The sequence below is a fragment of the Xiphophorus hellerii genome, chromosome 12, assembly GCF_003331165.1.
Source record: "Xiphophorus hellerii strain 12219 chromosome 12, Xiphophorus_hellerii-4.1, whole genome shotgun sequence".
NCBI classification, from domain to species: domain Eukaryota; kingdom Metazoa; phylum Chordata; class Actinopteri; order Cyprinodontiformes; family Poeciliidae; genus Xiphophorus; species Xiphophorus hellerii.
Window position 1 is genome coordinate 11,742,957 of NC_045683.1, and position 12,471 is coordinate 11,755,427.

The following is a 12,471-nucleotide window of genomic DNA, read 5'->3' on the forward strand; positions in this document are numbered from 1 at the left end:
TTATAGAGTTGGCAAAGTGTCACAAGAAAGAAGTCATTTCAGAAAGGATATTGCAGGTGTTTAAACTCCTGATCTTAGCATGAAGAAGAAAGGCCTGGCCAGTATTTATGACTTGGCTTTCACTTTCAACACATGCACTCACAAACAGAGGCAGGAAATGTTGCCCAAAGGCATATCAGCCGAGCGAAGAGAGGATGCCAGAGTTGTGCTTATCATCTCTTTTTGCCCAAGCCACAGAAGGCTAAAGGGCCTGTAGTCGAATAAGCTGCCCTCTCTTGCCTTTTGTCTGTCAAGGCTCTGATGGTCAAAGACCTCGAGACTCCCAGCTTCAAGCTGCCTGCATTTCAAAGGTTTCATTCAGTCCCATCATTCAGTCAGTCTGTCAGTTACTCTATCACTTAGTCGATATAAAGATTCTCTCTGAGGTCCTTACACCCACCGGTTATCTCTCCAGGCTCTCTCATGCATTAATTTATAAGTGTGGCCAATTCTGTGCAGGGAGGAGTCTGATTGGATTGTCACATCTCGGGTTTTCTTTGGACTTCTCATCTCCACATTTCACTTAATCTTCCATCACTGGCCTCCAAACGGAGGTGAAAAAAGTTTGACAGCCAGACTGCATTTAATCCGTTCATAGATGTCTTTATTAGTATCAAAATACAGAGGGAAACTCAAGTACGACCAGGTCGCTTTTCTCCCCTTGTAGATTTATATCTTGACTCTATATCAATAGTTTTGATAAATTCTCACCGGACTTATCACTATATGAATTCATTTTAATGTAAATACTATAGTAGACAACATGCTGTACATTTACAGACTCCTTTACTCTGTCCTTTATGGCTACAAATTTTACAGGAATGGGCTGATAATGATTAATTTCCGTCTTTGGTCTTTATGATAGGAGTGAATTAAGTGATTGTATACAAATTTACTTTATAACAGCTGTTAGACAGTCATTTTAGAGCCCAGCACTAATTAGAAAGCAATCCAGCCCTTTATCAGTGGACATAAATATTATTTATTCCTAATTGACGGATTATAAGAGCTTTTTAGTATCAAGGTATTGTATCAAAAGCATCTCACGTTGGTTAAAGGTAAAGAGCCCTCCTAAGACCCTTGCAACTTTATTGTAGCATTGGCTGCAGACATCTTAAGCTTCTGAATGTCCCAATGAACATCCTTGGGGCAAATGGAAAAAAACATATTTTCACCATCAACCAGTCATGATCAGGTGCTTCTGACAAGATTTCTAACAAACAGGTTTCAACATTTAAGGACAGTTTGTGTGAAAGTTGGATCAAAACAACATAAGAGCAATATGTGAAACTAGTTTTTCCATACAGGGGACATTTTCAAATTCCGATTACCAAGAAAGGCTTTTCTATCAAGTTTAAAATAAGTTTCAGTAAGAATGCTCAATACCATTTTTCCTGTGTCATTCCACTTTATTACAAAACTGAGTTTATGTACAAATTTCTACATACACTGAGATCATAGACTGCCAAGAAGCCTCTGTGATTGTATATCTGCATACATACGGGTGCATGTGTTATAAAGATTCCATGCCTTATTTTTCTTGAGCCAATCTAAGTAATGAAAGGGATGAGAAGGGGGTAGGGAGTACACTGGTGGGAGGCAGAAGCAGAGAGAGAAGGAGCACTGGGTCCAAATTATAATACAAATCATATCAAGTCAATCATAAAAGCAGTCGAGATTTACTAGTTTCATTTCACTTCCCGAGATTCTTCAGTTTAATAGGGCAGCTGGGAGAAGATGGAGCCGGATTGTGAGGGTGAAATAGGTAGCATGTGCAGGCGTGGGTGTGTGGGTGCATGCATGATATCTATGAATAACCTTCCACAAGCCAACCACTGACTTACAGCCCCCCAGCTGGAGATAGAACAGTAACATACAGGCATCTATTATTGAGAAAGCCGAGCTGTTTGGGAGGTTACTGAGCCCCGGTCTAACTGTAAACACTCGACTGAAAAAACACATTAACAGACACTAGATCAAATATAGAATACAAAATTATTTGATTAAAATAGCATCATGGCTTTTTGTGTTGTATTCTGTCATTTTAATTATTTTCAGTTACTAATTACCTTTTTTACAAAGTTTTAGTAACTGCTCTGTAGATTTCATTCACACTCCACATTCTGCTTTAGCATCTGACCAACTTTTTGTATTTGTATGTACAAGAGGTTTCCACACGTGTCCTTTTTTCTCCCCACTTGTTCAGTGCACGTATTTTGGACCTATGGTACAAATGCATCTGTTTTTGCTGATCCACAAAGATGGTCTTAATTTACAGCCATAGCATCACGGGGGGTAAATGATGTTGGTGTAAATAAACTTTTTTCACGTCTGGTGTGTCAGATTTTCATGTATATACTGAAAGATCCTCTGACTGTTAAAGGTTTAGGAGCATATGTTAATTTGATCTTTTTTTACTGGATGCTGTAACTTTTATAGAGGGCGTTAAGTGGCACAAAATCTCAATATTACATGTGACAATGTCTCTGGTGCCTATCACCAGTGGTCATTGGGTGAGAGGGAGAATACACCTGCTTCGGTTGCCAATCCATCACATGGCAATATAGAGACACCAGAGGAAAAAATTGTCTAAGGGGAATTTAGATAAATTTCCATATTTCTTAAAGCTATCACTATATTGTGACACCATAATATGAGACAGATAATCTGTGAAAAATTTGTGCTTCCACTGCCACCTGCAGAAATACACCACTTGGTCAGAAACAACAACTCAGAGCCAGGAGGAGAATCTTAGGGCTGTCAGTCTCCTTCATGTTCACACCGCTCACCCAATTTGAACCCAGGACCTTTTTGCTATAGCAGTGCTACCAACTTCTCCACATTGCAGCCCAATTGTTACATCAAATGAGTGTTTAAATGTAGTGTGTTTGATCAATTTCAGATCCCAAAAAATAACAGAATACATCACATTTCTGTAACCTTATTTCTGTAACCCACAATGCTTTGCCTGAATAACTTGCACGTCTAGAGTTTCTACATGTGAATAGTCTAACAGCTAAAATAGGGATACGGCATGTGGGAATATCAATTTTACACTTTCAGCAGGATAATATAAACATGTGGTCACCTTCATCTTTCAAAGATTGCCAGAAGGAAGGATATTTAGTTTTCTATGCTTGCACTTTTAGCTGGTTTGGCAGCTCCATTGGTACAAATAAGAAACTATAAACTGTCAAAAATAATCTGAGGTATACCAGCACTTCCAAAATAATAAGGTTTAGTACAACCTCATCTACCCACCCAGAGCTTCAACATCACACATCAGTAAGTATGGGTTCTAGTGTTGTTCACCAGAGAAATACAGACAGCAAGTTGTTCCTGTATTGAGAATGCAGGGCCATTTTGCACCCTAGCACCGGAAGTCATTTGAGAGTAAAAATATAATTGTATTAATTTTCAGAAGACCTTCTCCATCTGTGGTCAGAGCCAAACTACAATGCAAGTTAGGCATCATTGAAAGAAACACTCAGACAGGTTATAAGATGGTCACTTCATCTTTTGTGTATAACTGACAAAAATTAAACTCCATTTCTTGAACATGGTTGAGTGTTCAACACACACTTATCTGTAAGCCATTTGCCTCAAAAGTACAGCTCACTGCATTAGCAATCAAAACACTCTGCTGCACTGCAGCTTCTACCATCTTACTGGATGTTACCGACACAACCTGCTCAAGAGCAACAGAGTCAGGAATAAGGTGGACAGCTTATTATTGTTATAGCAATATTTAGAGATAAAGTCTTTTCTATTTTAATAAAATCGTGCAACCTTATGTCAAAATCCAAAATATTCTGATTGTTAAAATGTGGACTGAATAATTTTGTGACTGCTTTAATCAGGATTATCTTGAATATGTTTGTTTTTTAAACTGATTTTGGATTGTGATTGATCAAACTCGTACTTTGCTTTTTTGTTCTTTATGAATACATTTTCTTTGACATAGACCAAAAACAGACCCTTTGATCCTTTGAGCTGAATGTATGGTTAAGCTGCTAAGTTTAAATTTAAAATCCATTTTATCTACATTAAAAAGCAAGAAAAACATCCTGAACTGAAAACATCTGAGCTTTTGGAGATATTTGGTTGTCTCGGAAGCATAGGTTTTAAGAAATTGGCTTCATGTCTTTCAGCAGTGCTTTAATACTTTTGAAAACAATAATGCATAAACACTTGTTGATGTTTGGACCCATTTTCTTCCCTCTACCCAAGGTGATTCAAAACACCAAGCTGGCTCTATGGAGGACTATTGATGTTTGTGTTTACCCATGTATGACAGGTTGTTTACCTGCCTTATCGCTGTCCATCACTGTTGTGATTGTGTTTGCGTGCAAGCCTTGTGTTTGGACATTGAGAAGTTCATTGTTAAGCTGTCTGAATTGTCTATGTGAGCAGAGATGGACATCAGTCTATGTGACAGCCAACGATCCAAATGTCATATCTCTCCATAGGCACTCCCACTCCATCATACTCCATCATACAGAGAGTAGTGATAAAAGAGAATGCATGGGGAAGAGAGGCTCATGAAGGGAATAGGAAAGAGGCAAACAGGGAAGCTGAAAGCAGGCAGAGTTGATTGAGCGACAGTTTGTTTAACTTTAGAATTTAAAACGTATCACAGTATTGACAGGAAGCTATTTTGAAACTGAAAAAGCTCTGTATATACCTGTCCCCTTGCGCTTTGTGCTTCACATAGCTCAAAAGACATTTAAAGTTTTTCATTGACTTGAAGTTCTTAAAGAATGACTAAACTGAACATTTTTCGCTTTTTAGGTGTTGGATGTACTGTAGTTGAAATTTAGAAGAAATAAAATAGATATTAAAATGTGGATAAATGTTTTTTTTTGTTGTTGTTGTTTTTTTTACCAAAATGTAATTTCAACACAACAGTGGGGTAAATAAAAAAAAAATACATTAATGAAAATAAGGAAATGTGTTAAAGTAAAACCATTCTGCTCACAACAATAGATATTGCCAGCAATGATTTTTCTCCACATCAAAACACACAGGAAAAATGCAAAGCCTTGATGAAATAGGGATTTCTCACAGTTCGGAAAAAAAACAAAAAACATCTTGACAGTCTGACTCAAGATGGTCAGCAGGCTGTCTTTAGGGATGGAAAAAGAAAAAATACAAGACAGCAACTTTCCACTGCAAAAAATGTTTCCTATACATACCCTGCTAAGATAATCCTTAGCTTCTTAGTTGCATTCATAAAAACCTGGTTAACTCATAAGTCCTAATATTCAAAAGCCCCACCATCCTCTGTATGCTGTTTTGATGTGCTGGGTGATGAAACCACATTCACACACATCCAGTAATTCGGCTGCCACCTGCTCTACTAGCCTTGGGGTTTATCAGTTATCGTTCTCACAGTGCATTTTTCTCTTGCTCTCATGCAGCAAATTGAATCAGAGTGATGTCATAAAAGCTGCAAGCATAGAACTGTACAGTTTCTAATAATTCAAAAGAAACAATTGATCCTTGAGTCCCGGTTGGTGAGAAAAGCATGTAGATCATAGCAGACATGCTCTGCTGTGTTTTCAGGCAAGCTGTTTAATAAAATAAAAATTAATCTAAATATATACCTCATATCTGTAGCCTTGGCATTTATGCTCAATGTATCACAATGTGTCAAAATTGTTCTGTTTCCTACCATCGGTAATACATATTATGTATATTACTCCTACAGTCAAAAACTGATCTGCTTGTATCTGAACTTCAACTATTGAACCAGGGTTTAGTCGTCCTCTGTAGCAACAAGCGAACTTGTTTGAGGAATGGATGTAAACTTTCAACTTGCATTTGATGCTTCAGAGGTTCCCGTAGTATGATTTACTGACATTTGAAGTAATAGCTGCTAATATCTAGACTCTTATCTATTAAGCTATGTGCATTGGAAGGAAGTGTATGTAACTACATCAGGGAAAATCTTGGGGAAATTGTGTTTACACCAGTCAGTGAGCTTAATATTGCAAAACAGCCTCATATATTCTCCCTGCTATAATAATCTGTTTTTGCATAGAAGTCATAAGTCAGTACCATATGGCATTCAACTGAATAGTTAATGTTAATATCAGTTCTAAACATTTCTGATATTTAGTTTGCTCAAAGTGGGAATAAAGTTTTATTTGCCATGTGTCATAATATCCTAAAAATTGAAATGTTGCTGATCACGTATAGATGACAGTGCATTCTAACCGTCCAATCGGGTCCGGTCCTGAAATAGTGTGATATCTGAAAGCGCATTTTTTCTGTGTTTGCTTCAGTGATTGGCAGTATTGAACTTGTGAAAAGACTATAATCCAGATGCAGCCATGTGTACTAGCTCATGCTGTCGGCAGTAGTCACACAAATTCATACTTGATCATTCATGCGCATATCACCCCGACCTTTCCTTGAGATTTGACACAACTCTGTTTTCTAGGTAGTCTCACATATGCTTGCGCTCAGCTAAAACATACTGACCTTTGTTTGATATGTAACAGTGTGCTCATTTTCTGTAAAAGCCTGTAGCAGCAAGAGTCTGGAACAGGAAAAAACATGGATTCAGGAGAAATGGAGGAGGGAGAAAAATACTGAAGGCAAAGGTCACGTGTGGCTCAAAGAGCTGCCCTCTGTGAATCTGTCTACATTAGATCAACCATGTGCTCCCATGTTAGACCTTTTTAACCATTTTCTTTAGGGCCATTATTATTTGAAGAACTGCTGGAGGCTTTAATGCTTAAAGAATGGTGCGCTTCCTTTATGTCTCCATGCCTTTTTGCTTTCCATGAAGTGCTGGATTCACCTTTGGTCCCATAGTGTTCTAGTTTTATTTCCTTCAGTTTTAAAACAAGGACTGACATCTTTTATTTTATACTTTTGAGTGCATTTACCTATATATGCTGCACTATGTGCTGGTTTCTTGCATGGAAACTAATCTGTGTGATGGACTATTTTCTGCTGTTTTCGTGGGTAGGCCTTGCCAATTAGATAAAAAAGCAATATCTGTTATTATTGCTTATTGCTTGAGGGCTCCAGACATGTGGAAATAATTATAGAACAGTGTATTGGAAACAACTTAATTCCCATTCAAACTACATATTCTTCTTCGGACTGTGCAAGAAAACAAGTATTCTGATTGCTTAAGTCACATATAAAAGTAACACTCTATATGCATGTAATTCCTGTGTATTTAACATGCAAAACAACAATACTTATTTATTGTATTCAGAATTTTTATAATGTAAAATGTTGACTTAATATAGGACTAGTTTTGTCCTGATTCACTATTAAAAAGGATGTTTAAAACATACAACAAAACAACAAATTATGAGTCAAATTGGAAAAATTGAAGCTCACTCAGCAGTCCTGAGTTCAGTATTCTGTATGAATACTGCACATGTAAAACATAGTTAAAGTTGATGGTAAACATTATTGATTGCACTTTTGATTGTTTTTATCCCATTAAATCAAAGTCAAACAGCAAAGTTTGTCATTGATTTGTTAAAACTGTCACTATGTCATGACATTTTAATATGAGACAAATAATCTGAGAACCAATCAGAGCCAGGAGGAGGGTCTTAGCACTGTCAATCAAGCATGTGTATGCACTACACATACTATACCTCTTTTTCTCAGCTATGCTACCGTCTTCCTGGCAGGAGAACCTTCCCCAAATTCTCAGACTAGTTAGAGTGGCCACCAATAACAGCAGATACAATTTTCCTGTAACAGTCAATACTTTCTCTAGTCAGCAGCACATACTTCAGTATGATTAACAGCGCTAAGACCTTCCTCCTCTGACTGGATGTTTTTGACCAGGAGCATTGCATTTCTGCAGATGACAACAGTAGCACTGGGAGGAGGTGGAGGAGCTTGATGTATAAAAGTTACATACTGTGGCTTTAAGTGTTTGAATATGTAAAATAAAGATAAAAAGTTACTTAGCTTGTATTTCTATTTGCATCACAACAAATAGTCAATCCAGCTTTTTTCCAACTTGCAACCAAACACAATTTCCCAGATTCAAGGTCTGATTTTCGAGATAAAAACAATTCACCATGGCACTTGCATTGTAACGGCTTCCTTTTTTATTGGAGCTCAAGATGTTCTTAACGCTATTTATAGTTCACGTCTTCAATCAATCAATCAATCAATCAATCAATCAATCAATCAATCAATCAATCAAATTTTATTTGTATAGCACATTTCAGCAGCAAGTCATTTCAAAGTGCTTTACATCATATCAAACACAGAAACACATTGCAACATAGAATCAACAATCAAAACACGACATTAAGTCAGATTCCATCAATAAATTTATAATTGATTATGTTTCAAATACAATCCTAAACAGGTGGGATTTTAGTCGAGTTTGCATCCATAAAAGGTTTACCTGTTACACTCCTACTGTGTTATATGGAACAAAATAAATATTGCTATTTTTATTCCCACTCACGCTCACAATCACACAGTTTAAAATGATGTAGATAGCATTTTAATGGGCTTCTGGCACAAGGCTCCGTACAGCTCTTTCACGGAATTTCTAGCTGGGACTCCGCCGTCCCTCACGGATTTTTGTTCAATTCTATGGTACCTGTTAGTGTCTAGAATTTACAGGGTTTCCGTTACGCGCAAAGACCCTCAGTCACTCGCCGTTTTTCTTTCTGCACGGGGCTCCGTACGCCTCTTTCACGGAATTTCGAGCAGGGACTTCGCCGTCCCTCACGGATTTTTGTGCAATTCCTATGGTACCTGTTAGTGTCTAGAATTTACTTCAGCATTGTGTTGTTCTATGATTTCTACAGCCAACCAATAATTTAAGCATTTTGAATATTTTTCACTCAAATACCCAGCTTGGTTAAGAAAAAAACAAAGAAAACAAAACTGGAAACTTAGTTTGGGAAAGTTGTAGGAGCTGTTACTTGCTTTTAGAAAAACAAAGCAAAAGGTTGACTTTTGCAAATACTAATGGTGCTGATGGGAAAGGAAAAAGATAGACATGTAAAATCCATGCAGCATTGAACTTCCATATTAACCTGAGGACTTGCACTTTTGATCCACTGTGAAAGCTACATTTTAAAATTCACTGTCACCTGATTTCTGTTGACTTTGTGGATCAGCAACAACTTTAAAGTTTAGGCTGGTTTTACTGCTTACAGTGAAACCTATTTTTAGAGGTAGTAGTTCACTTCGTTTTCACTCTTGTAATTCTGCACTTGTATCTTCTCAACTGCAGATGTGCATTGATTCGAGCATCATATTTCAGTTGATAGAATGACAGCTTTTGTCCCTTTCTTGCTGTGATACTTTGCCTGCATTTACATTCATTTGATCGCCCCGCTTTAGGTTCGGGTTTCTGTTGCAGGGAAGTGGCAATTGTAGCTGCAGCGAGAACAAGAGGGGAATGGAAGGGGCTGAGCAGAAGAGTTAGGCTGTGGGTGTTGTTCACTCCCACCTGATGAATAAAAAACAACTTGTTTTCTCTGCTGCCAAATGACTGTGAGGCTCAGTGAGAAGATTTAATCACTCTGTTCCATCCTTGTCATTAGTTCACCTGCCTCTTCAGCTCACCGAGTGATTGTCTCTGATTGGCCGTGCTTATCTCCAACTACCCTGTTAACCATTAGCGTTGGTGGTATGGAGAGGAGACAGTTCGATCAATCAGTTGTATCTGCCGTTTCCCTAATGTTTGGTGCTGCTGTCCTTGTGTATGAGCGCAACAACAAATCAGGTTGTTTATCGAGAATCTTTCTGACTGTTCTTGGGGAAAAAAGCTGAGTAATTTTTTGGGTGGAGAGAAGAAAAAAAGCAGTGACTGAAAATGGTAGAGAAAGCAAAGGGATTCATTGGATTTGCAGAGGGAGAGCCAAGTTGCTGATCAGCCCAACTGTCACAGCGCAGGCCAATCTCTTCCCACTCTTAGGCTGCTTCTCTGTTCAGCCAGGCAGAGGCACTGGAACGTTCTTCCACTGATAAACCCACACCTTCAAATTAAAAAGAAACAACTACTGTTTCTTCCCCAGAAAAATAAAGATTCTGAATCTTTATTTTTGTCCGAAAACAGAATAAGAGTTAATAGAGATAAAGATAGAGATAAAGGAAAATGTGCAGAGAGTAGTAAAGGAAAATGTAAAGGCAGATAAAGAAGCTATAGGCACGTGTTGGTGGGTAATAATGGGACAGAGAGATAGTGAGCGAGAAGGCATCTTTATTCTAATGTGGCCCTGCCTGTGCTTCTGTACGGCATCCTGAAAAGATGATTTTGCTGCTGTTATTTATATTTATGAATTCATGCCATTTGGCCCAGTGTGAAATGATGGGTCATTCCCGCACAACGAGAAGAGCTGGTTCTGAATTTAGAATCAGCCTCCTCCCCCTCCTTATTCAACGTCTGGATCCGCTGAATATGGATGGAAGTGGAAGGATGGGATTGGGAAAGACAAGGATGATGATTCAGGGAAAGAATATTGTTTTGACTGAGGGTTGAGGGTTGCTTCTGTCACTGTTTTCTCACCTGGAGAGGAATTAATGGCTTTCAGGCTGACTGCTAATTAGCTGCTGGCATTATGGGTTTGTGTGTACCCTAACAATATGCGTGCTGCAGGCGGCATTAGAGATTTAGTCCCCTGAGAATCTCAGGCTGTGATCATGCACATACTCACAGATGACGGTCAGGGAATGAACTCTCCTGGTCTGCCTTAAGAGAAGTAATTATTCATCTTGACAAGACGGTTAATTACCACCTGGGTCCAGCTAATATTTGCTTCATTTAAAATTGTGATCCGCTTGGAACTGGCATAATTAAACTTGCTTCTTAAAAAATATTATGGATCTACAAGGAACAACCAGAATAATAAAGAAGATGCTCTCATTCCCGGGTTTTAATGGGAATGTACCTGTCATAATGTTCAACAGTACTCATCACAGGAGATGGTTACCTTTTTTTGTTGTTGCAAAATTGTACCCTTAAAATCAAATCAAATATACACCAGACTGCTTCCTCAAAGGTTGGGGCATGGATTTGTCCAAACTGTCCAAAGCTTTAAGGGTTCCTTTCACTTAGTGTACAACTCCTAAGAAACAGGCACACACAATAATCCCCTCCTCACCAAACTTTAAACTTGACAATTCAATCAAGCAAGTGCCATTTTCCTGCCAACTGCTAATCCAGATTTGTCCATTGAGTGACCAGAATCAACATCACTCCAGAGATTGAAGTCTCTTCTATTGGCATCTTGCACCTTTTTGGTGAAATGTTCAAATGTAACTTATTGATCATGGAAATCTATTCCATGAATCTCTCTACATATTATTCATGAACTACACATGAATTCTGGAGGTCTGTATCTATTGGCTGCTGGCATTGGTATATGTCTTCGAAAATTGGTGACTTCTCTGCCTCAGTATTCGCTGACCCCACTTTATAAGCTTCTGTCATTCCAGCTTTTACTTTATTATAAGTCTACCAATAGTTGGCGGTGGAATACTGAGCAGTGAGAAAGTATCATGACTGAACTAATCACACAGGCTGCAGACTCATTGTTTCTACACTGGATTTTACTGAGCTTCTCTGTAAAATACAGTAAAATCTTAACAAAAATGGGACCCATTTTTGTTAAATGATTGTCAAAGAAGTCTCCATGAATAGGTGCTGGATTTTATATTCCTATGGCCAGGAAAGCATATGAGAATCCTGCATTCAGCGATTAAGAGAGGTGACCCAAACTATTAGGCAATGTAAATTATACAGTGGTCCTCATTGGGAGTTTATATTTTGGGAATGCAAAAATAAAACACAGTCCTTTGCAAAGAAAAAAAAATCTCTTTTGGTGAGTTAAATTGCAAAACTTATATTTTACATTGTTCTACCAAAATTCCTCGTCTAAGAAAACATGAAAGCATTTTCAATTTAGTTTTACACATTTTTCTGGAAGTTGGCCAATTTCCTTAACAGTTGAGCTTTATCTAATATACTGTACTTAAGACTTGAAGTGTTCTTGCTCTCAAATTCAAAATGATTAGTTTTCCTCCTCAAACACCAGGACTGAAGGAAAGTGGAGTTTTGTTGCATAAAGGTTAGTCTATGAACATTAAGGAAGAGGAAAAAGTTAAACTCCAATACATATGCACAGAAGAGTAGAATGACAATAGACGGTTCTACCTATTAGATGATATCACAGTCTTCCTCTCTTCCATTTAGCAGCTTGTCAAAACATTGTAATCCTTCATTGTCTGTTATTGTTATATTGTCTGTCTTTACTGTCAGTAGAAGAACAGTGTTTCTGCAAGTATAACGTTTGAAGACAAGTCTCAAAGTACAATCATTCAGTCCTTGTTCTTTAGGCAGATGAATCAAAGTTTATTCCATAATTAAAGTGTTTTCTTGCTGAGCTAAGTGGCAGTTGGTTTTACACCTGCACTTTATTG

General features: G+C 37.9%; 1 protein-coding gene across 1 annotated transcript in view; it reads left to right on the forward strand.

The window, feature by feature from the left end:
• fbxl17 (F-box and leucine-rich repeat protein 17) overlaps positions 1-12,471 on the forward strand; it is a 255,864-nt gene that overhangs the window by 124,568 nt on the left and 118,825 nt on the right. The gene's annotated exons all lie outside the window — the stretch shown is intronic.